This window comes from Lissotriton helveticus, chromosome 7 (genome assembly GCF_964261635.1).
Source record: "Lissotriton helveticus chromosome 7, aLisHel1.1, whole genome shotgun sequence".
NCBI lineage: Eukaryota > Metazoa > Chordata > Amphibia > Caudata > Salamandridae > Lissotriton > Lissotriton helveticus.
In genome coordinates, this window is record NC_136068.1 from 1,284,646,784 (window position 1) to 1,284,673,802 (window position 27,019).

Below are 27,019 nucleotides of genomic sequence, written 5' to 3' on the forward strand. Positions count from 1 at the left end.
TTTTTAACAAGATTGTAGGCTTCCAGGTAGGGGCCAAGGATTAAGGTGATTACCTCACACAGGAAACCTTTATAAGAATATCCAAGGCTTCACTAGACCAGTCCGTTGAACATCCAGAGTCCATACACACCAGCAACTTCAAGAGGATCACATGCAAAACCAACCATCCAGAAGAACTGCAAGCTTCAGCAAAGTCACTGTGGGAAAATCGGAAGAGACTGACACAGACGAGATAACGCGCTGGGAATCATTCATCAAAACACTGGGAAAAAAGCACACAGCAAGCGCACGTTCAGCACTAACGACAAATGGTTCGGCATACCATCAAGAGAACCACTTCGCTACCTCCAAAATACCCAACATTCAAGAGCTCAAGAAAGCAAGAAATAAAACACTATGCAGACTTCGGCATATGGAACAAGATGCTATTACTCAAAAAGAGCAGACACAACTAAAAGCAAGAAAGAAAAAAGTATTCTGTCTGGCAAAAAGGGAATCAGATGAAAATCTGTGGGCTAGACTTTTGTATGATTCAAAAACGAACAATAGCGCAAGATTCGGGCGTACAATAAATATTCTATATAACCCGAACATACAAAGAATTACCTCACACCTGACAGTGGAAGCTTGGGCCTCACACCTGCTGATTCAGTTTAATTCACCACAGAAGCAGAGCTCCCGATACATCACTGTGGCAAATCTCTCTGATTCGACTGTCCCAGCACCAAACAATCATCTCACATTACAGCTCATCAGATCAAGAGCAGGATAGCCAAAGGCAAACTGGAGGGTGCACCCGGCCCTAACAGAATCCCACCAATGCTATCAAAAAGATCCAGAATACTGGGCTCCTGAATTACTACCGCTGTTTGCACATATCTCAGGAGGAGACAACATCTCAGACTCCTGGAGAGGCTCTATTGGTAACTACACAAAATATCGAATACAAAATATAGAGTTACATTAATATCGAAGTACAAATATAGAATTGACAAAATCTCAGACAGAATATAGTCAACAAATATATCGAATTTAAGGTAAGTAATTTAATATTGATTTTTATAAATCTAGAAAGACAAAATATCGAAGTATATAATATAGGTATTAATAATATCGATTTTTTTAAAGTGTTTTGTATTTTTGTATATGTGTGAAAAGTATATTTTTTTATTCAAATGTATTTTAAGTTATGAATTTTATGTTATTTAATTTTTACGTAATTTAATTCTGTAGCGGGTTGTGGGTTTATAGGGGAATAGGGTGGGAAGTAATTTAATTGTAATTAATTAAATATTTTAATTTATTTATTGGTATTTATGTTGAATTAATTGTTAATTATTTTTTAATTGGTAATTAATTAATTTTTAATTGGTAATTAATTTTTATTAATTGATTAATTGATAATTATGTTAATTTTATTAATTTATTTTCCGTAGTGGGTTTTGGGTTTATAGGGGAATATCGTGGGAAGTAATTTAATTGTAATTAATTAAATATTTTAATTTATTTATTGGTATTTATTTTGGATTATTTGTTAATTAATTTATAATTGCTAATTAAATAATTGTTAATTGGTAACTAATTTGTATTAATAGGTAATGAATTTTAATTAATATATATTTGCATTTTTAAAAGATTAATTATTATATAAAATTGGTAATTACTTTTAATTTATTTTTTTATTGGTGTTGATATTTAATTTATTTTTATTAATATATTAAATATTTACTTTTCCTACTGTTGCACGTACTGGAGTGGTAATAGTAAATTTTAACCTCCCGCTATCCAACGCTTTCCCTACTTTTGCACTCTCTGGAGTCGGAATAGTAATTTTAACCCCTACGCTATCCAACGCTTTCCCTACTGTTGCACTCTCTGGAGTGGGAATAGTAATTTTTACCCCTACGCTATCCAGCGCTTTCTCTCCTGTTGCACTCCCTGCAGTGGGTATAGTAATTTTTACCCTCCCGCTATCCAACGCTTTCCCTACTGTTGCACTCTCTGGAGTGGGAATAGTAATTTTTACCCCTACGGTATCCAACGCTTTCCCTACTGTTGCACCCGCTGGAGTGGCAATAGTAATTTTTACCCCTACGCTATCCAACACTTTCCCTACTGTTGCACTCATTGGAGTGGGAATAGTAATTTTTACCCTCCCGCTATCCAACGCTTTCCCTACTGTTGCACTCTCTGGAGTGGGAATAGTTAATTTTACTCTCCCGCTATCCAACGCTTTCCCTACTGTTGCACTCACTGGAGTGGGAATAGTAATTTTTACCCCTACGCTATCCAACGCTTTCCCTGCTGTTGCCTTCACTGGAGTGGGAATAGTAATTTTTACCCTTACGCTGTCCAACGTTTACCCTACTGTTGCAGTTGCTGGAGTGGTAATAGTAAATTTTACCCTCCCGCTATCCTACGGTAAAAATATATATATATATATGTGTGTTAAAAAATCATATTGTATGTTTTTTTTTACTTAAATTAATTATTTAATAATTTTAAAGTTATTTAAGTATTTTTAAGTATGATTTAGTTAATCATAGTTATTATTTCATTAATTTTAAATTACTTTTAAGACATTTAAAAAAAAAACGATATTTTGACTAACTATATATATATTTTCGATATTTTTGATTCGATATTTTTGTACTTACCTGTTTGTAGATAGGACTTCGATATTTTTGCTTTCTATATTTTTACTTTGATATTTTGGGTATTCTATATTTGTGTATTCTATATTTTGTCAGTGATCCGGCTCTATTATATCCCCTATATACAAAAAAGGGGACTAGAACATAGCAGACAGCTACAGGCTGTAGCATTAATTGACATTGAGGCCAAATACTATGCTGGCCTCTTTCTTGATTACCTCACCACCTGGGCAAATGAAAAATCAATTATCCCCATCAATCAAACAGGTTTTTGCAAGGGCATATGAACAACAACAAATGTACTTGCCCTGTCCCTACTAGCAGACGGCGCCAAAGCAGCAAAATACCCTCTCTTTCTGTGTTTTATCAGCTACTCATCAGCCTTCAATAAAATAGACAGGACCAAACTCTGGCACAAACTTGAAGAAAGGAATATACAATCCGCCCTTCTAAATCAGATAATACTTTTACACACCAAATCGTGGGTCCAAGTAAAGCTAGGAGATGGAAAGTTCCTGTCCAGAAAAAATCCAACAACCATGGGGCTTAAACAGGGGTGTGTATTGGCCCCGATTCTGTTCAACTTGTATATGGCTGACCTATCGACAGAACTGGACAGTTGTAATTCTCATGAGCCAAGGATGGGAGGGCTCCTACTTTCCAATCTGCTGCACTCAGATGACCTAGTGCTGATTTGCCGAACCCCCAACAGTTGCCAACATCTTCTAGACACAACCAGTAGATACTCAGCAACCAACGATCTTCCCATCAACTATGATAAAACGAAGGTAATGTGATTATATCTAAAAAAGAGAACATCTAATTACCGCTGGCATCTGGCTGACACAACAATAGATGTAGTTGAAGAATATAAGTATTTGGGAGTGATAAAAGATAACAAAGGCTTGTTTAAAACACAAAAAGAAGCCATCAAAAGTAGAGGCAAATCTATTGTGGCTGCTTTAAAATCTATTAAACACAAAACTGCCAGACCAAGCCTTATTCCACTGCTACAAGTCTGTCAAGCAAAGCTTATTCCAACTATAACTTATGTGAGCGAGTGTCTGAGGGGAAGAGACACAGCCATATAGACCAAACTGTCTCAAGAGCGGCTAGGATGATTTTCAAACTGCCAAAATATGTTTCCCCAGCCCAAATAAGGCTGGAATTCAGCCTGCAGATTCAAGAAGTTGCTTGCAAAGGAGCTTACGTCAAGTGCTGGCATAAGATTAAAAGGCCAAAGCTGGAATACTGAACTTCCAACTTTGGGTTGAAATTCGATTAAAGACAGAATCCGCAACTATGAGCTATCTGACAGCATCAATAGACCGTCTGGGCCTCGAGGAACTCTGGGTGGCCTCAGGGACCCATTGTGAAAAGACTATCCCTAGTAGAAGATAAGCCAGCAGTTACAGAAAGGGCCCACGGGTGGTTCATTGTGCATAGTTATGTTAATTCTTCTCAGCAATGTTATCTAGGCGCGGGACTCAACAGGAGAAAGAAAGAAAAATACCTTCATTGTCGAATGGGCAATCTACCATCCCTGCTGCACCTTCCCTCCTGGAAACAATCTCCGGCTCAGACCACATGCAGCTTATGCAGGGAAGTGAATTAGAATGTATTACACTTATTGTGTATCAGCAGAGAACTACAAGTCGAACAGCGGCAGCTACTGAAGCTCATCTTTTTAAGCAGGGTGATAAGAACCTACAGACAAGCAGTGAAGGCATGCCTCGGAGGTGGAGACGTACAGTTACTGTGTCGCTTTGTACGGTTTATGGAAGTGGCTGGGGAAAAAGTTCTCGCATCAAGTGACCAGCAATCCTTACCATCGCGACCAAAAGACTCTTTCTGCCCCACCTTCTAGCGAATATCACATACCCTGGTTAACCGCCATTCAGAAGATAGACATTAGTACCACACCACTGCTGCTGCATTTAAACTAACCGAACATTGTACCGTTGTCCCCTAATAGAGTCCCAAATATTGACTTCTTTTTTTTTTGTGAAAATGTTTTTATTTTCTGCAATGATCAGCATGTCATGTACAACAATTCACTCAGTATGAATTACATTACTTCGTACATTGTATGTTCGCATCAGACAATATGGATAACATTGCATTTTCTTTTACGTAACATCCCGAAATTCTTAAACCCCCCACCCTCAACTGCCCCTGCACTTCTGCATCTTATGCGTTTATTTCAAGTTGCACTGAGTCATCATCACTTCTTGCAATAGTGTCTATTGATCCTCCTACTTTCAACACTCCCAATATATTCATATTTACATCCTAGGTTGCAACAACTGCACCTTAGTGTGCGATTTCTTTCTGTTCTTTCAGCTTCCAAAAACCCCGCTCCCTCAGTGATGCCTCTTAGTCTGTAGCAACTGCACCGTACTGTACATTTCCACTTCGACCACACGGGGGGAACCAGGGTTGGGGGAGAAGGAGGGAGGGGACACACAGGGGGACTGGGGCGGGACTGGGGGGGAAACAGGGATAGGGGGGGAAGGAAAATAATGGGTGGGTGGGGGGCATGGGTGCAGTGGGGCGAGGTCCCATTGTTACATCTTCAAAACCACAGTATTGCATTCTAACACCTTTTGTCTACAGCAATTCAGGTACACCACTTGTTTCAAATTCTACAAGTAAAGCGGACCACTCCATTGAAATGTGTGTTTTTCGGAGGCCTCTACGCTCCTCCCTCTGCAGTTCCATCCCCTCTGCCTTCCCCCATCTCAGCACTTCTCCATGCCAGTCCCCAGGGTCAGGCGGTCTAGCTGATTTCCACCTCATCATTATTGTTCTCTTTGCCAATAGAAGGGCCAGATCTATGAAGCGTGTGGTGGTGCTTCTCCTCTTTTCAGTGGGGCCCAGGCCCAGCACACTATACAATGGGGAGGAGTAGGGGCGTCCGGGGGCCATCCCTGCCAAAACCTTATGTATCGTTCCCCAGTAGTATCTCAATCATGGGCAGTCCCACAACATGTGTAGGAGGCCGGCGTCCGCAGGTAATCACCTAGGGCATGTATCTGCCGCTTCCGGGAAACATTTCACGCAGTCGGTGTGGGGTGAGGTACGCCCTATGCACAATCATTAATTGAATAAATTTAAATCTAGGGTTTTGTGACACCTTCTTGGGGAACTTCAATACCTTCTCCCATTCCTTGTCTCTAAGCACCCGGCCTATATCTTGTTCCCAACGTTCCCATGTGGGTTGGAGGGAGATCGCCCTGCCAGTCCGTATGCCGTGTGTCAGCCATCTCGTTAGATGACTGCCTGATCCCATCAAATATTGCATGGTGAGTAGTGTGTTTGTAGGTGGCTCTGTGCCGTTCTGTGCCCATGACTTTGTAATGAAACGTGATACCTGTGCATGCAGCAAAAACAGCGTTTCAGGGGCCTGATGTGTTTGTGTGAAATCCGCATGCGTCATAATAGTGCCATCTACAAAGAAGTCCCCTATCTGTTGAACACCGGCTGCTTGCCATTGTCGGAGTCCTCGCTCTGTCAACGTGCCCGTCCCGAGGGGGAGCCCCAACAGTGGTATTGTGGGCGCATATGAGGTCGCCACATTCGTGTATCTGACGGCTTTTTTCCAGCATCTAATCGCTGGGCCTAGCAAGTGTGGCGTCGAGCTGGGCATTTGAGCTTTCGGCAGTAACAGTCGGTGTATGATACCGTTATCCCTGTCAGTCGTGGTCATCTCCAGTTCGTGTAGGTTTCGGCCCGCCAGCCATTAAAGTTGGCAGGCATAGCTATATGCTGTCATGTCTGGTACTCCCATGCCTCCCCCCGAGGTGGGCAATTGCAGTTTAGCGAGGCTTATACGCCGTCTACCTGACCCCCACACCAGATCGGTCAGTAAGGTGTTCAATTGCTTAAATGTACTCGTCGGTACTAGAAGCGGCAGGTTTGTAAAATAGTATATCATTCGGGGTAGCACCACCATTTTTGAAATTGACACTCGTCCCGCTACGGACAGGAGTAGAGTATTCCAAAACTGCACCTGTAGTTTGAGGTTACCGATCGCCTTGCCCAGATTACCATCTAATAGGTCTTGCACGCTGCGGTATATTTGTATTCTCAAGTATTTAAATGTCGCGGGTGCCATCTGGAACCTGCGCGGGCGGAAGTGTATCTGGGTGTCTCCCGGAGCGTCATCAAAGCGGTAGCCATAAGATTTGGCATCATTGATGGCAAGGCCCGATATGTCTCTGAAGGCGATAAATATGTCAGGTATAGGGTCCAGACAGTCTGACATGTCCCTGACATATAATATAATATCGTCTGCATAAGCCGACACCACGTGCGGTACTGAATTTCGCAGTATCCCCTTCGGCACAGCCAACGCACGGAGTTTATGCAATACTGGTTCCAGTGCCAGTATAAACAGCAGGGGCGACAAAGGACAGCCCTGTCTCGTGCCCCTTGCTATCATAAACTGCTCAGATATGCATTTATTAGTGCGGACACGTGCTGTTGGGCGGATGTATAAGAGGTTCACCCATGCTATATACTCGGGCGGTATCCCTAATCTAGCCAGGGCCGCAAACATATAGTCCCACCGCAAAGAATCAAACGCCTGTTTTAAGTCCAGAGAGATACATCCCTCTCTGCCGTTCCTTGCTGACTCATGGAACATAATCTGACTCAGTCTCCTAAGGTTAAGCGTCGTACTTCGACCGGGCACGAAGCCACTTTGGTCTGCGTGGATAAGCTGTGGAATGTATTGATTCAGTCTCGCCGCTAGTATCTTACTGAGTATTTTGTAATCCGTATTCAGTAGTGACAGCGGCCTGTAATTCGCTAATTGTAGCCCATCTCTGCCAGGTTTTAAGAGGGAAACTACCAAAGCCTGCAGGGTTGTGGGTGGTAAGGCACTATTCTTCAGTGATTCATGGTACAGGAGGTGTAGGTGCAGTGTCACTAAATCAATAAATATCACATAGAACTCGGCCGGCAGGCCGTCCGTTCCAGGGGTTTTGTTCCGCGGCAGCGCTTTAATTGCTTGCCTAACTTCTGCTGCCGTGATGGGTTACGCCTAGTCGTCACGTTGTGCAGCCGTAAGCTGCGGGATGGGCAGGTCTGACAGGAAGGACTCGAATTGCGCATCCACCATCTGCGGGTGCGGCCCATAAAGGTGCGTGTAATATTCTTTGAAGGTGGTGTTAATGCCTAATTGTGTCCGTACCGCCGCCCCATTCTGATCATTGACCTCTACTATAGGGGTGCTCATAGGGGCGTTACGTACCATTCGTGCTAGCAACGGTCCCGACCTATCAGCCTGCGTGTGTTGCCTGGACGTGTGTTCCCTATTATCAAACACCCTTAGCTCTTCAAGCAATTCTGCGTGTTGGATGTGCGCCTCCTGGAGCTGAGTGAGTTGCTCATTTGTGCCCGCTGCCTCACTCTCCAGCATCGCTAGCCTGCCCTCTACCTCCGTAAGCTTGGGAATCACATTCTGTCTGATACCCACTTTCGTGCCCATTGCCACTCCGCGTATGGTCACCTTGAAGGCGTCCCATTCTATTTGTCTGGAGCTAGCTGTATTTGTGTTGTCATTAAAGGACTTAGTGATGGCGTCTGCTAGTGTAGACCTAAATGTTCAAGGGGGGTGGGGCACCCCCCTTGACTGTTAAAAAGGCTCCCTCGAGCCACGAGCTGACGAGCTCAGGGGTGCGCGACGCATGCTGAGAGTGGTAATAATCCTGATAAGATGACGGCAGCATGCACAAGAACCTATGAACTTTTTCCCTACTGAAGAGAAAGGAATTTTGAAACACGTGTATAGGGATACGGGCACTGGCCATGAAACTTCACTTATCTGAAGCAAGCAACCATGAAAACTTCATTTACCACGATGCAATAAGGTAAACACGTTGTGCATGTCCGCGGCGTGCCCCACCCCCCTTGACTGTTGAAAAGGCTCCCTCGAGCCACGAGCTGACGAGCTCACGGGGGCGCGACGCATGCTGAGAGTGGTAATAATCCTGATAAGATGACGGCAGCATGCACAAGAACCTATGAACTTTTTCCCTACTGAAGAGAAAGGAATTTCGAAACACGTGTATAGGGATACGGGCACTGGCCATGAAACTTTACTTGGAATATGGGCACTGGCCATGAAACTTCACTTATCTGAAGCAAGCAACCATGAGAACTTCATTTACCACGATGCAATAAGGTAAACACGTTGTGCATGTCCGCGGCGTGCCCCACCCCCCTTGACTGTTGAAAAGGCTCCCTCGAGCCACGAGCTGACGAGCTCAGGGGTGCGCGACGCATGCTGAGAGTGGTAATAATCCTGATAAGATGACGGCAGCATGCACAAGAACCTATGAACTTTTTCCCTACTGAAGAGAAAGGAATTTCGAAACACGTGTATAGGGATACGGGCACTGGCCATGAAACTTTACTTGGAATATGGGCACTGGCCATGAAACTTCACTTATCTGAAGCAAGCAACCATGAAAACTTCATTTACCGCGATGCAATAAGGTAAACACGTTGTGCATGTCCGCGGCGTGCCCCACCCCCTTGACTGTTGAAAAGGCTCCCTCGAGCCACGAGCTGACGAGCTCAGGGGTGCGCGACGCATGCTGAGAGTGGTAATAATCCTGATAAGATGACGGCAGCATGCACAAGAACCTATGAACTTTTTCCCTACTGAAGAGAAAGGAATTTCGAAACACGTGTATAGGGATACGGGCACTGGCCATGAAACTTTACTTGGAATATGGGAACTGGCCATGAAACTTCACTTATCTGAAGCAAGCAACCATGAAAACTTAATTTACCACGATGCAATAAGGTAAACACGTTGTGCATGTCCGCGGCGTGCCCCACCCCCCTTGACTGTTGAAAAGGCTCCCTCGAGCCACGAGCTGACGAGCTCAGGGGTGCGCGACGCATGCTGAGAGTGGTAATAATCCTGATAAGATGACTGCAGCATGCACAAGAACCTATGAACTTTTTCCCTACTGAAGAGAAAGGAATTTCGAAACACGTGTATAGGGATACGGGCACTGGCCATGAAACTTTATTTGGAATATGGGCACTGGCCATGAAACTTCACTTATCTGAAGCAAGCAACCATGAAAACTTCATTTACCACGATGCAATAAGGTAAACACGTTGTGCATGTCCGCGGCGTGCCCCACCCCCCTTGACTGTTGAAAAGGCTCCCTCGAGCCACGAGCTGACGAGCTCAGGGGTGCGCGATGATGCTGAGAGTGGTAATAATCCTGATAAGATGACGGCAGCATGCACAAGAACCTATGAACTTTTTCCCTACTGAAGAGAAAGGAATTTCGAAACACGTGTATAGGGATACGGGCACTGGCCATGAAACTTTACTTGGAATATGGGCACTGGCCATGAAACTTCACTTATCTGAAGCAAGCAACCATGAAAACTTCATTTACCACGATGCAATAAGGTAAACACGTTGTGCATGTCCGCGGCGTGCCCCACCCCCCTTGACTGTAGACCTAAATACCTGATCCTCCAGCATCTCTGGCGGCATACGCCAAGTCGGTATCGGAGACGGGATCCTCCCCCACTGTAGCGTTAGTTCTACTGGGTTGTGGTCAGAGAGCGTCTTACCCATATGTTCAGTGGACTCGATGGACCCTAGAATTGTGTATGTAGTTTGTGTGGCGGGGAATAGAACGTATACTCTCTGTGATGCGACATGTCCCAGCTGTCTGCCCAGTGCGCCAGCGCTTCTGCCTGCTTTCTGCTATCAGCTGAGTGTAATGGGGGGTGCGACCTGTCTAGAGCCAAATCCAGCACCGCATTATAGTCCCCTCCTATTATCCAATCGTGATCCGACCAGTCTGACAGTACACCGCTCAGTGTGGTAAGGAACTTCGTCTGATCGGTGTTGGGGGCATAGACGCAGCCCAGCACCACTAAGGAGCCATCCAACAGCCCACGTACAAAGACGTAACGCCCCTCCTTATCCACCCGCTGCTCCAACAACTTAAAGGGTACGGAATTTGTGATCCATACAGCCGACCCTCGGGAGAAGGCTGAGTAGGCAGTGGCAAAGAGTTGACCCCTCCATTTCCGCTGTAACTTAGAGCTTTCTGCCCCATTTAGATGGGTTTCTTGCAGGCAAGCTATAGCGACCCGCCTTCTGTTCAGCTGTGCCAGTATTCTATGCCGCTTGTGCACTGACCCCATGCCGCGCACATTCCATGTGCAGAGTTTATATATATGACATGTGTTAGACCCAGTGCAACCGGTGTGTCAGCCATTCTGAGGCGCTTTTCAAGTGTGTGTACTGTTCCGAACTTCCCAACCTTAAGGTCCTCACTCCCGAACAGGTGGGGACCAAACATCTATCACCCAACGTGGGTGTATACAAAGAAAACTTAAATGTGCCTTCGCCTAGGGGGGCGGGTCCGGTTGCACTCACCCATTAAGTACTACAGAAAGCTCCCACTACTCACCCTACTGGTAACAAATATCCTGGACCACATGTGTCCACCTCCACATGGCATAATATACAAGTACATACATTACCAATTGTCATCTTTATCCAGACATTCACATTTCGTTTGCCATTTGTGCTGTTATACGCGGGAACAATTGTAAGCTAGTGTCCGATTCCGATACTTCCGTGTGTGTGCCAGACTGATGGTCCGTGTCCGGTTGCCCTCGGGCATCGTGTTCAGCCAAAGCAGCCGCCGTCAGGAGCGTCGCCTCTGTGTGTGACTCTTGTCTAGCCGGCTCCTGGTCCAGGTGTCCATCCGACGCTGCACTGGCTGTACCCGCATTGTCCTCGATGATATCCGTTTGACGAGGGGAGCGGCTTCCCGATGGCTCAGTCCTTGGGGCCGGCGACGGAACCGGCGACAACGCTACTTCCATCCATTCTGACGCCTCCTCCGGGGTGTCGAAGAAATAAGTCTTGTGCCCATACATGATCTTCAGTCGCGCCGGAAAGAGGAGGGCATATTTAAGGTTGCGGTCCCGCAGTGTGCGTTTCACCCCCAGGAAGGTCGACCTGGCTTTCTGGACTGCTAGGGTGAAGTCAGGGTACAACGATATTGTTCTATTTTCGTACTTCACCGGGCCATTCTCTCTAGCTTCCTGAAGTATCGTGTCCCTGTCCTTGTAGTGAAGGAGACGTGCTATCAGGGGGCGCGGGGGCGCTCCAGGCCTGGGCGGTCGAGGGGGGACTCTGTGTGCAGGTTCCACACTGTAGAGCGGAGTGAGGCCCGTTGGCGCCACCACATTCTTAAGCCAGTCCTCCACAAACTGCGTCGGGTTCGTCCCCTCGCTGCATTCCGGAATGCCCAGGATGCGGACATTTTTGCGGCGTGAACGCCCTTCCGCGTCGTCCACCCTGTCCCGCAGACCCTTGATCTGTCGTTCTAGCTCCTCCAGCCGTGTGGAATGTTCCGTCTGTTGCGGGATCAGATCATCAAGGGCCAGCTTGTGTTCAGTGACTTTCTCAGCTAGTTTGTTGTGGTCCGCCTTCAACAGGGACAAACCCGTGGACATTGTGTCCATTTGCGTTTCCAGTGCCTCTCTGGATGCCCTGATTTCCGTCAGGATTAAGTCCAACTTGGCCTCCTGTGAGGTCACCCCTGTCGGTGGTATCAGTTCGTTGTTAGAAGAGGCTAGGGGATCCTCAGAGCGGGTGGATTGTAGTGTGGTGCCTACCACCGGGTCCTGCGGTCTGTTCCTGCGCCCTATGGTCTCCCCTCGCCACAGTGCCCAGCGCTCCCTCCGATGTTCCAGGTTATGCCCACTTGTCGCTGACAGGGTATCCGTCTCTGTTGCCTCTGGGATGGTACAATTGTGTCGCCTCTTGCCCACCGGAACAATCCCGAGTGGCTGCAGACACTGCACGAGCAGCGGGCACCTCCACTGGCCTCCCAACATTCTCACCGATGTGTACCGCGTGCCCCCCCGCCGTCTTCTCTATGTCGCCGACTGCCGATTATGTCCTACAAGGGGGGCCCCGCATCCACCTCCAGGGGCCCTGATGGGCGCGTCGTCACCGTAGCGTGTTGTGGCGATTTTGCGAAGAGCGTGTCGCATGCAGATCCTCCCCGCACTCCGTTGCAATTCTCTCGATGTGTTACGCGGTGGCCGGTATCCCACAGCTGTCCCGGGTCGGCACTGTCTCCCTTACGGCCGACCTGATCTTGTCTATCTTCACCGTGACCACCAGTGCCTTCAGCTGCGTGCTGTGGGGTTGTAGGGATACCCCACTGCGAACTCCGGGGGCATGGCCGCAGGGGGGCTCATTCCCAACAACTCGCCGCCACCTCTGTGAGTGCCGCACCACGGTGCTCCAAGCCGGGTCTCTTCACTCAGGGCCGATACAATTCTACCAGGCCCTGTGCCACCATTTTGGATCCTGCACTATCATATGCTGCAGCATCGGGGTTATCTAGCCATGAGCTCTGAGGCCGTAATCGAGGATGGGCCCACTCTCAATCGGCACGGTGCGCTGTATCCGGCGGCGCTCTGCTGCCACACTCCCCGGACTCGTCACCCCAGTCAGGCCCCCAGCCCTAGGCCGATCACGTCTCACCGGCTCGTCCAGGCTGCTCCTCCTCAATGCAAGCGGCTGTTACAATATACTGCGGCAGCCCCTCACCGCTACCCGTGTCGTCTCCAGTCAACAAGCCTGTGTGGGGCGGTGGGGGGCTCACCCCTCGCGCCGGCGCTCTCTGCTGTTTCCAGGCCCTTCCGGTGTGTGCGACTCCTCCGCCAGCCTTCTCCGCTATCTCCTGTCCGGCCTCGCCTCTTACTGTGGGCCGCTGCTTTCCTCCGGGAGAGGCCTTGTGGCAGGTAGTGTCCGGCAGCGCCACTCAGAAGCCCAGTCCGCTCTTAAAAAATGGCCATGTACACTCCAGGCTTGTCCCTCGTCTCCAGGGTGGAGGTGGGGGATCTGTGGGACCAGGCCATTTCAGGATAATAGGCCAATGTGTAGGGTTGCAGACGGAGCAGACTTAACTCACATCCGCCATGTTCGGCCGGTAGCCACGGCCCCCCCCAAATATTGACTTCTTTTTGCTCTTTACCTTTAACTATAACGTTTCTGTGATCCCAATTCCCTTCTTAATTCTTTTTCAGGCACCTTAAGTGATAGTATCAGCAAATCTTTTGGAAAGCCATCTGTAGAAAGAACGGTCAAAAGATTTTGCCATTTAACGGTATCTGATAAGAATTGCAGATCACTGCATCAGATATTTTTCCACAATGAATGTTTTATGTGTTGGGGTTCAAGGGGGCCTGGTTCCTTCTGTCTAGTTCCCCGTTAGCGTTTTTTCTGAAAAGTGCCAAGTGCATATGCGAATTTATGGACGCTCCCTAGAGCTTGCTTTAAAAGGGGGCTGCCAACAGGAAACAGGTGCTTGGTTTCTTTATTGGTCCCTTGCCGTGTGTTTCCTGTTCCTGTGGTTCTACCTTGTTTCCCTTCCTTCGAGCTCCTTTCCAGTGGTCTTTTCTAGTGCTGGGTTTTGATCCCATTTTTCCCCTGCTCCCTTGTTTTCCTATTCCCTTGGGCATTTCAGAACCCTTTATTGGGGACCTGTTTTTGATCTTCGGTGACGTTCTGGGATTCACAGCTGCGTTTCCTTTGAGTTTTAACGTCCCGTTATTATCCCTTTTTTGTATCCAAACCATCTTGTTATACGCTGTGTTTGGGTGGTTTCACGAAGGAGCTGTTCTTTTTTAGATTCCAGGGTTTTTTTGGGTGTCTTTCGTATTCCCTTTGATACCATTTTTCCCCTGTCCTTTTTTGTCCTAAGAATTGTGAATTCCACCCCCTTAGTCATTCTCGGTGTTTCCCGAGGGGGCGTGGTTGGTCTGGGGTTACGCAAGAAACAAACAATACGATTGCAGTGGAAGAATTCCTGTTTCGTATCAAGCCACTCCCGTTTGTTATCTGGGGTAAGCAGGGAGGTCGGTGGTTCGTGTGTGTACTTGGCACTGGTAATAGTAGTAGGGGTGTGTTTATTCTTGTCTCCTTCTTTCATTTTAGCGGTCTCGTCTGTGTCAAGCTGTCAGCTGCCAGGAAGCCAGAGGAGACGAGTTGTGTTCCCCAAGACCTTGGGTTCCCTTGTTTTGTTACCCACCTTCTCCCGGTGTCGTGTTCTCTACCATCCGTTTTGATTGCGGGTGTTGGGGGTCACGGTGAGGGTAGAGGATTGGGACGTTCTTCACTCCTGCAGTGTTGGGCCGGTCGGCATCGGAACAGAAAACCAAGCCCACAAATTAACACACCGCCCGAGTGAAGAATGGTTGAGGAGGCAGTAGGGGGGGCTTCTTCGATGCAGGAAATCATGCAGGCTTTAGCGCACATACAGGGTGAAGTCCAATCCTTGCGTCAGGAGAACCAGGAGTTACGGGGGACACTGAGTGAGGTGAAGGTAAGCACTAAAAGAAGAGGGAGGGATCCCTCAGTTAAGGCTAAGCCCCCATTGATTCAACCAGCCACATTTCAATTTGAGAGGAGTGGGGGGCAGAGTGGGTCTCCTTCTCCTTTGTCCGTTACAGTGAACACTCCCGTGCCGGTGCCTCTAGCAGCTCCAGAGAGGTTTTCCGGGGATAGTAGCAGATATGCTATATTCATGAACCAGTGCCATTTGCACTTTATGTGTCGACCAACCGCTTTTCCTGACGACACTACTAAAGTAGCGTTTGTGATCTCATATCTTTCGGGTACTGCAGCTAGTTGGGCGGTCCCCTTAGTGGAAAACAATGACTCTGTGTTGAATAGTTACCCGGCCTTTAAGAACCAGATGCATAGTCTGTTTGCTAAGCATGCTTTTATGCAGGCAAGCGATGTTGAATTGTTAAAGCTCCGGCAGGGTAAGCAGGATCTTTTGGGTTATGTGGCTACTTTCAATCGCCTAGTAGCAGAAACACAATGGCCCATGGCAAAAAAGAACCTCTTTGTTTTATCAGGGCTTGTGCGAGGACTTAAAAGATATAGTCTCTCAGGTTGTAGACCCCCCTGAAGATTGTGTTGAGTTCATCGATTTGGTTGTCAAACTCAACCATCGTATGAGTGAAAGAAAAGGGGAAAAGATCAGGTTTCAACCCCCAAGAACAACTGTAACCAAGAGAGAAACATCTGAGAATGGGGGCGTGAAAATAGATCCTGAACCTATGCCTTTGGGTGGGGTGCGGGGTCCTTTATCCAAGGAGGAAAAGGAGCGAAGGCGCTTGTTGCAGTTGTGTTTGTATTGTGGGAGGGGTGGACACTTTGCTCGAGAGTGTCCAGTGAAACCGTGTCGGATCCCGGAGAATAAGGCCGTGGCTTTCGTGGGAAGGGATTGCGAGAGGCCTTTAGTCCATGAAAGAGGTTTTTGTAATCCATATGACGTACAAGGGGCGTTTCAAAGAGTCCCGCATCATTTCACGATATCGGCTTGCTTCGCTTACTCATCTTGTGGTAGAGCTTCCTTGTCGGTATTATTGGATTGTGGGGCCACAGGGAACTTTATGGACATTGGGTTGGCCGAGTCGTTGATGGTTCCCTGTGTGATGCAACCTTAACCCGTGAGGGCTATTGACGGCACGGAGCTAACCTCTGGGTCGATTGTACGACAAACCGAACCTTTGTTGATGACATTTGATAATGGGCATTCTGAGACTGTCTGTTTCGATCTGATTGCCGCACCAGCATTTGGGGTGGTACTCGGGGTACCCTGGCTACAGGCCCATAATCCCAGAATCGATTGGGCGCGGAGACTGGTTACGCTTGATTCGGAGTATTGTCTTCTTCACTGTTATTGTGAGGCGACTGATAGGGTGTCTCCGTTGTCTTGTGCAGCGAGTGGTTGCGATCAGAACGGTTTGCCTCCTTCGTTTGTGGCATATAAGGAGGTGTTTGATAAGGATCAGGCGTGTGTGTTGCCACCACACAGGGCTTTTGATTGCCGTATTGATTTGGTTCCGGGGGCCATTTTGCCCTGTAGTAGGGTTTATGCGTTGTCGGAGCCGGAGGAGAAACATCTACGGCAGTATTTGGATGAGATGTTAAAGAATGGGTTTATTCGGCCTTCTTCTTCGCCTGTGTCTTCCTCCATATTTTTTATACCGAAGAAGGAGGGTGATCTTCGCGCTTGCGTAGACTACAGAGCGTTGAATAAGGTCACAATAAAGAACAAGTACCCATTACCTCGTATACCGGTGTTGTTAGACCAGCTGCGACATGCCAAGGTGTTCACAGAGCTTGATTTAAGAGGTGCTTACCATCTCGTTCGCGTCCGCGAGGGCGACGAATGGCAAACGGCGTTCCGTACTAAGTTTGGTTTGTTTGAATATTGTGTTATGCCTTATGTTTTGTGTAACGCCCCTGCCGCTTTTCAGTTTTTTATAAATGAGGTTTTGCGTGAGTTTTTGGATGTCAGTGTGATTGTTTACATTGATGATATTTTGGTTTTTTCCCCGTCCTTTGAGGAACATAATGCTCATGTTTCGCAGGTTTTGTCTAAGTTGTTGGAACATCGTTTATTTGTCAAGCTGGATAAATGCACTTTCGGTGCGACACATGTTGAGTTTTTGGGATTCCTGATATCTGCGGATGGTATAAAGATGGATCCCCGGAAGATCGAAGCTATAGTTAACTGGCCCATACCCGCATGTGTTAAGGATATACAGGTGCTACTTGGTTTCGCCAACTTCTACAGGCGTTTTATCAGTCATTTCTCTGACATTGTTTTGTCTATGACTTCATTGTTGAAGAAGGGAGTGGTGTTTGAGTGGACGCCTGCGGCACAGTTGGCTTTGGAAAGATTGATTGGGCTTTTTACATCTGCTCCTGTGTTGATGCATCCTGATCCTGCTCTTCCGTTTTATGTAGAGGCAGATGCGTCCCAGCTAGCCGTTGGGGGCGTGTTGTCTCAGCGTGACAATGAATCTGGGTTGATGCATCCAATTGCGTACTTTTCAAAGAAACTACTACCTGCTGAGCAGAATTATACAATTGCCGAAAGGGAACTATTGGCCATAAAGTTGTCTTTTGAGGAATGGCGCCATTACCTTTGGGGGGCTCGTCACCCCATTACCATCTATACGGATCACAAGAACTTGGAGTTTTTCCGGTCCGCTAGGGCTTTAACTCCCAGACAGATGAGATGGGTGCTATTCTTCAAGGAATATGATTTTACCATCACGTATAGGCCAGCTGCTCAACAGGGGAAATCTGACGCATTATCTCGGATTTATGCGGATCCGTCACAAGGAAACAAGACGGAGGAGTCCTGTTTTATGATTCCTGGTGATAAGATAGTTGGTTGTGCTTCCATGGACGATTTCATGGTTAAAGTGCAGGATGAAATGAAGCAGTTAGATCTGGCTCCGTGGCTGTCGGAACCTGGAATCACGTTAAAGGATGGGTTATTGTATCAGGCAAAGAAGTTGTTTGTGCCCCCCGAATTGCGTACACTGGTTCTTACATATTGTCATTCATCGTCCTTGGTTGGGCATCCGGGGGTCAATAAGACCAAAGAGCTGTGTATGCGTTGGTTTTGGTGGAAGTCTCTTGCCCATGATGTACAGGTATTTGTGGCCTCATGCCCGGTGTGTGCTGTTAGTAAGTCCTCGCACATGTCTCCGTCTGGGTTGTTGCTCCCATTGCCAGTGCCTCCTTCCCCTTGGCATAGGGTCAGTATGGACTTTGTGACCGATTTGCCGCTTGATTCAGGGTTTACGGCCATTTTAGTTGTTGTGGATTTGTTCACAAAAATGGCTCACTTTGTTCCCTTTCCAGGGTTACCTACATCTAGAGAATTGGCTGATGTGTTTATGGCCCAAGTGATCCGACTGCATGGGGTTCCTACTGCCATCGTTTCAGATAGAGGAACACAGTTTGTTTCACATTTTTGGACTGCCCTGTGTCGATCTTTAAAGATGGAAGTACGTTTGTCAACAGCTTACCATCCACAAAGCGACGGGCAAACAGAACGTACCAATCAAACCATGGAGCAGTATTTGCGCTGTTTGCTAACGTCACTGACGGGCAGTTGGGTACAAGCCCTTCCTGTGGCTGAGTTTGCATATAATAACAGCATGCACTCAGCTTTAGGCATGTCACCGTTTTATTGTTCAATGGGGTTCCATCCCAAGACCATTCCTATTCAGCCATCTGAGAGGGTACCAGCAGTGGATTCCCTGAGTAGGGGTTTCATTGAAATCTGGAAGAAAGCCCAACAGCATTTATTTGAGTCCAAGAAAGCCATGAAAGAACAGGCAGATAGGCATAGACGGCCAGCTCCTCTGTATGCAGTTGGGGATAGGGTTTGGCTATCAACGAAAAATCTGAAGTTGCCAGGACTAAGAAAATTACAGCCTCGGTTTGTAGGTCCCTTTCCTGTTCAGAAGGTGGTGAATCCAGTTGCGATCAGGTTGGCTTTACCAGCTGATTATGGTATTCATCCTGTATTTCACACCTCTTTGTTGAAGCCATACGTCACCACTTCTCAAGAGTTGCCACCTCCTACTCCCGTTTTAATAGATGATAACGTGGAGTATGAGTTTAAAACTGTTATGAATTCCAAGCGGATGAAGGGACGGCTGTATTATCTAATTGACTGGAAGGGTTATTCCCCAGAGGACCGTTCATGGGTTCCGGCAAGTAGGGTTCATGCTGCCCGGTTAGTTTGTCTGTTTCATCGCCTGCACCCTGGGAAGCCAAGGCCTGTAGGGAGGCTTTCGGGAGGGGGTACTGTTAGGGTTCAAGGGGGCCTGGTTCCTTCTGTCTAGTTCACCGTTAGCGGTTTTTCTGAAAAGTGCCAAGTGCATATGCGAATTTATGGACGCTCCCTAGAGCTCGCTTTAAAAGGGGGCTGCCAACAGGAAACAGGTGCTTGGTTTCTTTATTGGTCCCTTGCCGTGTGTTTCCTGTTCCTGTGGTTCTACCTTGTTTCCCTTCCTTCGAGCTCCTTTCCAGCGGTCTTTTCTAGTGCTGGGTTTTGATCCCCTTTTTTCCCCTGCTCCCTTGTTTTCCTATTCCCTTGGGCCTTTCAGAACCCTTTATTGGGGACCTGTTTTTGATCTTCGGTGACGTTCTGGGATTCGCGGCTGCGTTTCCTTTGAGTTTTAACATCCCGTTATTATCCCTTTTTTGTATCCAAACCATCTTGTTATACGCTGTGTTTGGGTGGTTTCACTAAGGAGCTGAATAACGGCCGTTTTTGTGCTACTTCGTGTTCTTTTTTAGATTCCAGGTTTTTTTTTGGGTGTCTTTCGTATTCCCTTTGATACCATTTTTCCCCTGTCCTTTTTTGTCCTAAGAATTGTGAATTCCACCCCTTTAGTCATTCTCGGTGTTTCCCGAGGGGGCGTGGTTGGTCTGGGGTTACGCAAGAAACAATCAATACGATTGCAGTGGAAGAATTCCTGTTTCGTATCAAGCCACTCCCGTTTGTTATCTGGGGTAAGCAGGGAGGTCGGTGGTTCGTGTGTGTACTTGGCACTGGTAATAGTAGTAGGGGTGTGTTTAATCTTGTCTCCTTCTTTCATTTTAGCGGTCTCGTCTGTGTCAAGCTGTCAGCTGCCAGGAAGCCAGAGGAGACGAGTTGTGTTCCCCAAGACCTTGGGTTCCCTTGTTTTGTTACCCACCTTCTCCCGGTGTCGTGTTCTCCACCATCCGTTTTGATTGCGGGTGTTGGGGGTCACGGTGAGGGTAGAGGATTGGGACGTTCTTCACTCCTGCGGTGTTGGGCCGGTCGGCATCGGAACAGAATGAAATGCTCTTCCGATTTTTTAATCAGAAATCATGCTGCTACTTATTTTTAAATGGAAATTGTAAAGGTTTTTATTAACCAAACAATAAATCATTACTTACTTATTTTCCTAATTCAAGATGGAGTTCCTCTGGATTATATTGTTCTTACGTGGTGCAACTTCCTGCCCCTGAATTATATAAAAGAAGCCATTTTGAGACAAACACTGGGTCCCAACACAGTCGGAGTTCTCAGACAGATCCTCGCTCTTAAAAACTCTTCTAGTTTTCTCCCTATTACTCTCCCCGATCAAATGCATTTCTCCTCATTCCTTTGAACCTTATTCTGCTGCATATTCTACATTTCTGCACCTGGGAGGGTTTTTGATGCCATAAGGCTTTTCTCCACCAAGAACTGTGATTTTGTCTAGCAATCCCCAAATCTTCACACACCATTCTATGGAGTGGGAGTGTGGCAACTGGACGGAGTCACCATACCATCACAATTGTTTGTGGCCCATATGGTAGGGCCACTAAGCTCTGGATCGGACCTATTACCCAGAGACATGATAGCTAAATTAGTATCATCGGACATGATCTTTAGAGAAGCCCGGTGACTAGAGACAAAGAAATTGGGTGCTCAATAGAGCTGTATCAGGACATTTCTCTAGCTACTTTGGAAAGATGAAAGGCTCTGGCTAAGGTCACAATGGAAGTAAGGAACTGGTAAATCAAATATAGATGGGCTAACCATTTGCTCAGGAGGGTAAGACTAAAATGATCAGATCATTGGCAGAAGGAAGAGAACTGGTGGAAATGTAGTAACCTTTGAAACACACAGACAGGTCTTCCCTTCCATGAGAGCAGTGTACAGCGACTATAAAATGGAAGCCAAGAACTCAGCAGTCCCGCAAGAGCTGTAGAGGGAGACCTCCATCGCAATTACAGCCCTTATGGAGCAATTGAAACTGATGCAAGAGATATTGAAACTCACATGTCATGCCGGAAGATAAGTAAGAGGATTGTCAGGGTGGATATATAACCGGAGGATAGTTTGCAATGGGTGTGACCCTCACACATACCTGAAAATATTTTACCCCAGGACTTTAAGAGTTATGGGTGTTCTTTTGTATGCGGTTTTATTCCTTTATTCCATAAGTTGATATATAAGTTTAAGAGATGAGGGAACTATCCACTTGATGCAGCCTGTTGTTACTAAGTATTAAAAGACAGATGATGGTCTGCGGAACTCAGTCACCATCAGGAACTGGGCCTTTACAGATATTGTAGTATAGACAAAGGTTAGGATCCTATCTTAGACCATCAGTGGGCTTAACACCCCGGTTAAGTGACATAAGGTATGGTAGGATAAAATGTATTCACACCAAATTAGACATCTGGTATGGGAAAGTCCATGGATAATATAGCTGACTCAAATTAACACAATAGCTTTTTCAGTTCTCATTAATGTACGCTGCTCTAGTTTCTCTCAAGCTGCCTGGTCTGGAACCATTCATAAATGTTATTTAAGGCTAGTGGGCATGGCCTGTGTGGGCTGATTAATACGATCAGTTCTGGTCTCGTGATAACTGGAATACTTGAGCCCCTGCGATTAATTATATGTGGTCCTTGGATGTTTCATAGAGCATGTTTGTAACCCGTTATATGCCTGAATCAGTTCTCAATAAAATAGCCTGTTCTGCATTCATCCTGGTTCATGGTTCTGGTATTTAGCATATACTGTGTTTGGATTTTAAGCATACAGAGCATTAGGGTATAATTGTCAATTTCTTTTGAACAGTGCTTTTAATCTTGTTAACTCATCCCATCCAGGTAGTGAGAATACATTTTGTTCACAGATAAGTAACATAAAAATGCAGCTATTTATCTCATTTTTGTTAATTATGATTTGCACAGGAAATGACGACTTGTGTCCCGAAACATGCTGTGCCTAGTCTCCCCCCTGACCAAGCCCAGCCTCACCACTCACAAACCTCACCAGCCGCCACTGATGGTGAACCATATGTAATGAAAGCTTGGACATAGTTTGTCTACAGGAGACACATCTACTGGTGGAAGACACAAGGCTCATGTCTAATAGATTCTACCCCTTACACTATTTTGCCATCCCTTACAGACAACGAACCCAGAAGGGTGATAGTACCGGTGCATAAATTACTTCCACTAGAGATAAAGAAGGTATATACAGACTCAATTGTAGGTTTGTTATATAATTATTCTGGAAATGTTGAAAAGGTGAGATGTGACAGTGGTGGCTTTTCATGCCCCAAATGTTAACCAAGAGTGGTACATACTGCAATTATTGGAAAAGGTGATGGATACAGCAAGGGGAGATATTATGAGGGTAGGAGATATTTTAATGTAGTCTCACGACCCGACCTGGATAAGCACCCATAAGATTGCCATATAGGAGGGGGATTGTCCCAAGCTCTCCTGGGACAACTAACCTCCTCAGATTTGTGTGACCTATGGAGAGCGAGACACCCAACAGATGAGGTTTTCACCTTTTTTCACATATCACAGGTGCTTGTCAAGGATATACCAGATTTCTGTGACATTCTCGATGCCCTTTCACACTTAAATAGAAATAGGCCTCATAGCAATATCAGATCATGCCCCAGTAATTTGAAATTCTGAGTGCAGTCAGGGCAGCATAAGGAGAGCCCCCTGGCGATTAGATCCCAATACTCTAAAAGACAGAATTTATAGGAAAGAGCTCAGAAATCAAATTGTAGATCCCCAAGAAATCTGATGCACCCTTAATGGTAATTTGGGATGCTTTCAAGGCAATGATAAGGGAGAAGGCAATTGCGATTAGATACCAACATAAAAGGGCTTGGTCACTGACGAAAGACAAGTTAGAAGTTGGCTTGAAGGAAGTAGAAGGGCAATGTAAAAACAGGAACTCTACAAAACTACTGAGAGTGATGATGAAATTACAAGGGCAATTGAATCTATTACTCACTGAAAAGCAGGAAAACGCCCCACTGAGACTAAAACAAAAAGTTTAAGAAAAAGGCAAACAAAGCAGATAAGCTCCTAGCGGTGGTGCTCGTTATGCAACAGATGCATTTTTGTGTTCTATAGTAATTATGTCAAAGTGGACAGCCTAGACAGACAGGAATAGCGGACTTCCTCCGGCCAATACAGTTACCTTTTCTTTCTAGGGAAAGGAATGATAGAGCTGGAGAAAGAAATCTTATGAGGGAAGGTGGGGAGAGTGTTAAAGGGCTTTTTCAGCTCATAAGGTCCCAGGTCCAGATGGTCTAACTAATGCATTTTATAAAGCTTTTGCACCAAACATGATTTCATGTCTTACAACTCATTCCAGGACATGAGAGAGATGATGGACTCCATAAAAGAAGCATTCCTAACACTAATTCTCAAACTAAGTAAAGCCAGGGAGCAATGCATTGCCTATGGATCTATTTCAGTTTTAAACTCAGACCAAAAGTCTTTGCATATAGATTGGAGAGATGCATGTCCTATGTAAATGATCCAGACCAACTGGGTTTCATCAAAAAACACCAATCATTTGATAATATTCCTAGGTTTTGCACTTATTGAGTACGCGAATAAGAGAAATATCCTGGTGTTGATCGTAGCCATCGACATGGACAAGGCTTTTGATCGCACGGAATGTCCTTTTCTATCTCAGGTGTTATATAAGATAAGACCAGGTCCTCAGTTACAAAAATTAATTTGGGCTAGCTGTAAGACCCCAGTAACAACTATTCAGAAAAATGTGGAGAGAACACTCACTTCCTCTTTTCCTCGTGGCATACACCAGGGTGCCTTTATTGCCACTCCTATTTGGTCTCTCAGTGGAACCACTGGCTCAGTCGATAAGACAATCCGCACCTGTGCAGAGCATGCACGTTGGGGACGCTCCGCATAACATTAAACTCTTTGTAGATGATGTATTTCTCACCCTCACATCCCCAATTGCATCTATCCAGGAGGGATTGCCTCTACTGCATGGTTATGAACAGACCTCTGGCTTAAAAATCAGTTTCTCCAAATCAGATTTCCTGGGTATTCGACTAGAGTGGGGTATTTAGGATAACATAATGACGATTTCACAGGTCAAATGGGCCAAGAAATCAATTAAGTACCTCAGAATTGATTTGACCTTATGACTTGGGGACTTCTATCTACCCCCCTTTTTCATTAGGGAGATAAAAGCAGACCTAATGACAGGGGACCTCTCTTCATCACATGGATGTGGCGCATAGCTGTGTTGAAATCTCTGGCCAAGCTCTTCAGGTGTAGCAGCACCTTGCAAAAGAGAGTAGGAAGTATCTGGAATCCTTTCATAGGAATCACTTCCTGAGGTCAGGTGAGGTTACTTCCTGCCCAATCCAAGATGGGTGATCTCACAGTTTCCTTTGATTTAGACCATTACAACAAGGAGCAACTTTCTATTCTTGCCTTGTTCTTATAAAAGGGGCCACTCTTTGTAGGAATGCAGTTGGAGTTCTTCAACAGTTCCACAGTCTTAGAAACTCTTATAGTTTTCTCCCTGTTACTCTCTCTGATCTAATCCCTTTTTCCACATTCCTCGGACCCTTCTTCTTTTGGAGATTTTACTTTTCTTCTGGGAGTTTTTTATGCTTTTCTCCTCCTGGGAGTTTTTTAATACCATTTTCTTTCCTCCAAGAACTACAATTGTTTATAGCAGTCACCAACTCTACACACTCATCTATCAAGTGAATGGACGGTGGCTAGTGCAAGGAGTCACCCATACTTCGGCAAGCTCGAGACAAACCTCAGAAGAGTCTCTCCTGTCCGGTCCTTGACATTACTATGATGAAATAGTGCCTCTTATTAAGATCATATTTCAATCGCTCACTGCCGGTGTCGCTGGAAGAGTGGATCTCCTTATTGTACAAAAGAACAACAGATGCTGGGGTGATTTTAATTTTTCGGACCAAATGGAATGAACTGTCATTTTAGGCTGGACCGGTGCACTGATAACACTGCATAAACATGTATCAAACTGTAAATGTTGATGATTTTGTCATTCATGAAGATGTGCTATGTTGAGTGTATATAAACATGGTGCTTATGTATGTCTAGAGATGAATGTATGGGTAAATCCTTCACACCTTTCTCAGAGCATCTGAGTAAGAGGTGATCCCCTCCAGGGGCCACACTCTCTGGGTGTAAGACAGATTACAGAGAGGATGTGCTGTGGAAAGTAGTGCCTGTCAGTACTAGGAAGAAAAGGCTGAAAGGCACAAAAGAAACCGTCAAAAAGCTGCATCTTAATTATAAGAGAGTTCTTGAAAGGTGGAAGTTCCCTTTTGCTGCCCGGTTAACAGAAGTCAATCTATCTTCCAATAGATTACAAGTATCTTATTTCATTATGAATTTTATGTGAAAAACACTCACCTTTGTGTTAAAATAGGATGGTAAACTCTTGAACCCTTGTAGTATAGCAATTCTAAATGTCTGAACAATCATCTACTATAATTTAGAAAAAGGACCACTGCACAATTGTTATGATCAGCCAACTCTATAAATATTCATGAGGAAGGAATTTATGAACACCCTGCCCCTAAATCAAGGTTCAAATCCCCAAGGACCTCTTCTTTATCTGTTCTGTTAGGAAGCAAGGTAGCAGTTTATGCAGTGACACAGTTTCCTAATGACAATCCACCAATATGAGAATTAGGGAAAATAAAACTTTGTTTCCCTGTGGTCTATATTATCCATTTAATAAGTCACTCAAAGTTACAAAAAAGGGGATATAAAAATTCAACAACATGTTTGGTTCAACATCACCAAAACGAACTGAGCTTGTTTGACCATGACAAAGTGCTCCAACTCTTATTTGAAGATTTATTAACAACAAATGAAAGATCAAAATTCCTCCTACCCAAGTCCATCCCATCAGTACCTCACCCAGCTGCAGAGTCAACATATTGTGGCTTCTTGCAAAGCATATGGCACACTATAAGGCCGTATCTACACACAAAAGGCCAACCAGTCTTTAAAGAAGAAAAATACAAGAGAATCACTTAGAGATCCTACCGAAAAATCCAAAGAGTTTGGAATAGACACCCGCTAAATAATGGCACGCTTTTTCATCAGCTTCTATCCAGACCCTGATCAGGTGATACCACCAGGGCAGACTCAACCACGAATGGGTGTTCCTATATAAAAAGCTATAAGGTCGCACACCACCAGAGCAGACAGCAGTGGAAAGTCAAGTCTATCAAACAAGCAAAATGTATGGTTATCTTTTAACCTTAATATTTCTGAGTCTGCCCTTTAGGACGTCTTATCGTCTCATTTGGGATTAACAGCCCTGAGAAGCGGTTCCTAATCAAGTAACATCCTATGCCTGGATGGTACGCCGGTCAAACAAAAATGCATATCAGGCTCGACTTTGGCATGTTTTTGTAAGTCCATCCCCCAGCACCCAAAGTTCGACGCAGATGGGCTCTCCAATTCATGGTTATTTAGCATATTGTGAGGGTCATAGCTAAGTCTATGAACTTAGTTATAGATTTGCTAGTTTTACATCGTGTCATAGCCCCAAAAGACAGAATATTGGGGAACTGTAGGAAAGTAGGATCTGCTTTCATGGTTACCCCCACTTTTTGCTGGTGTCAGTATGTTTTTTGACTAG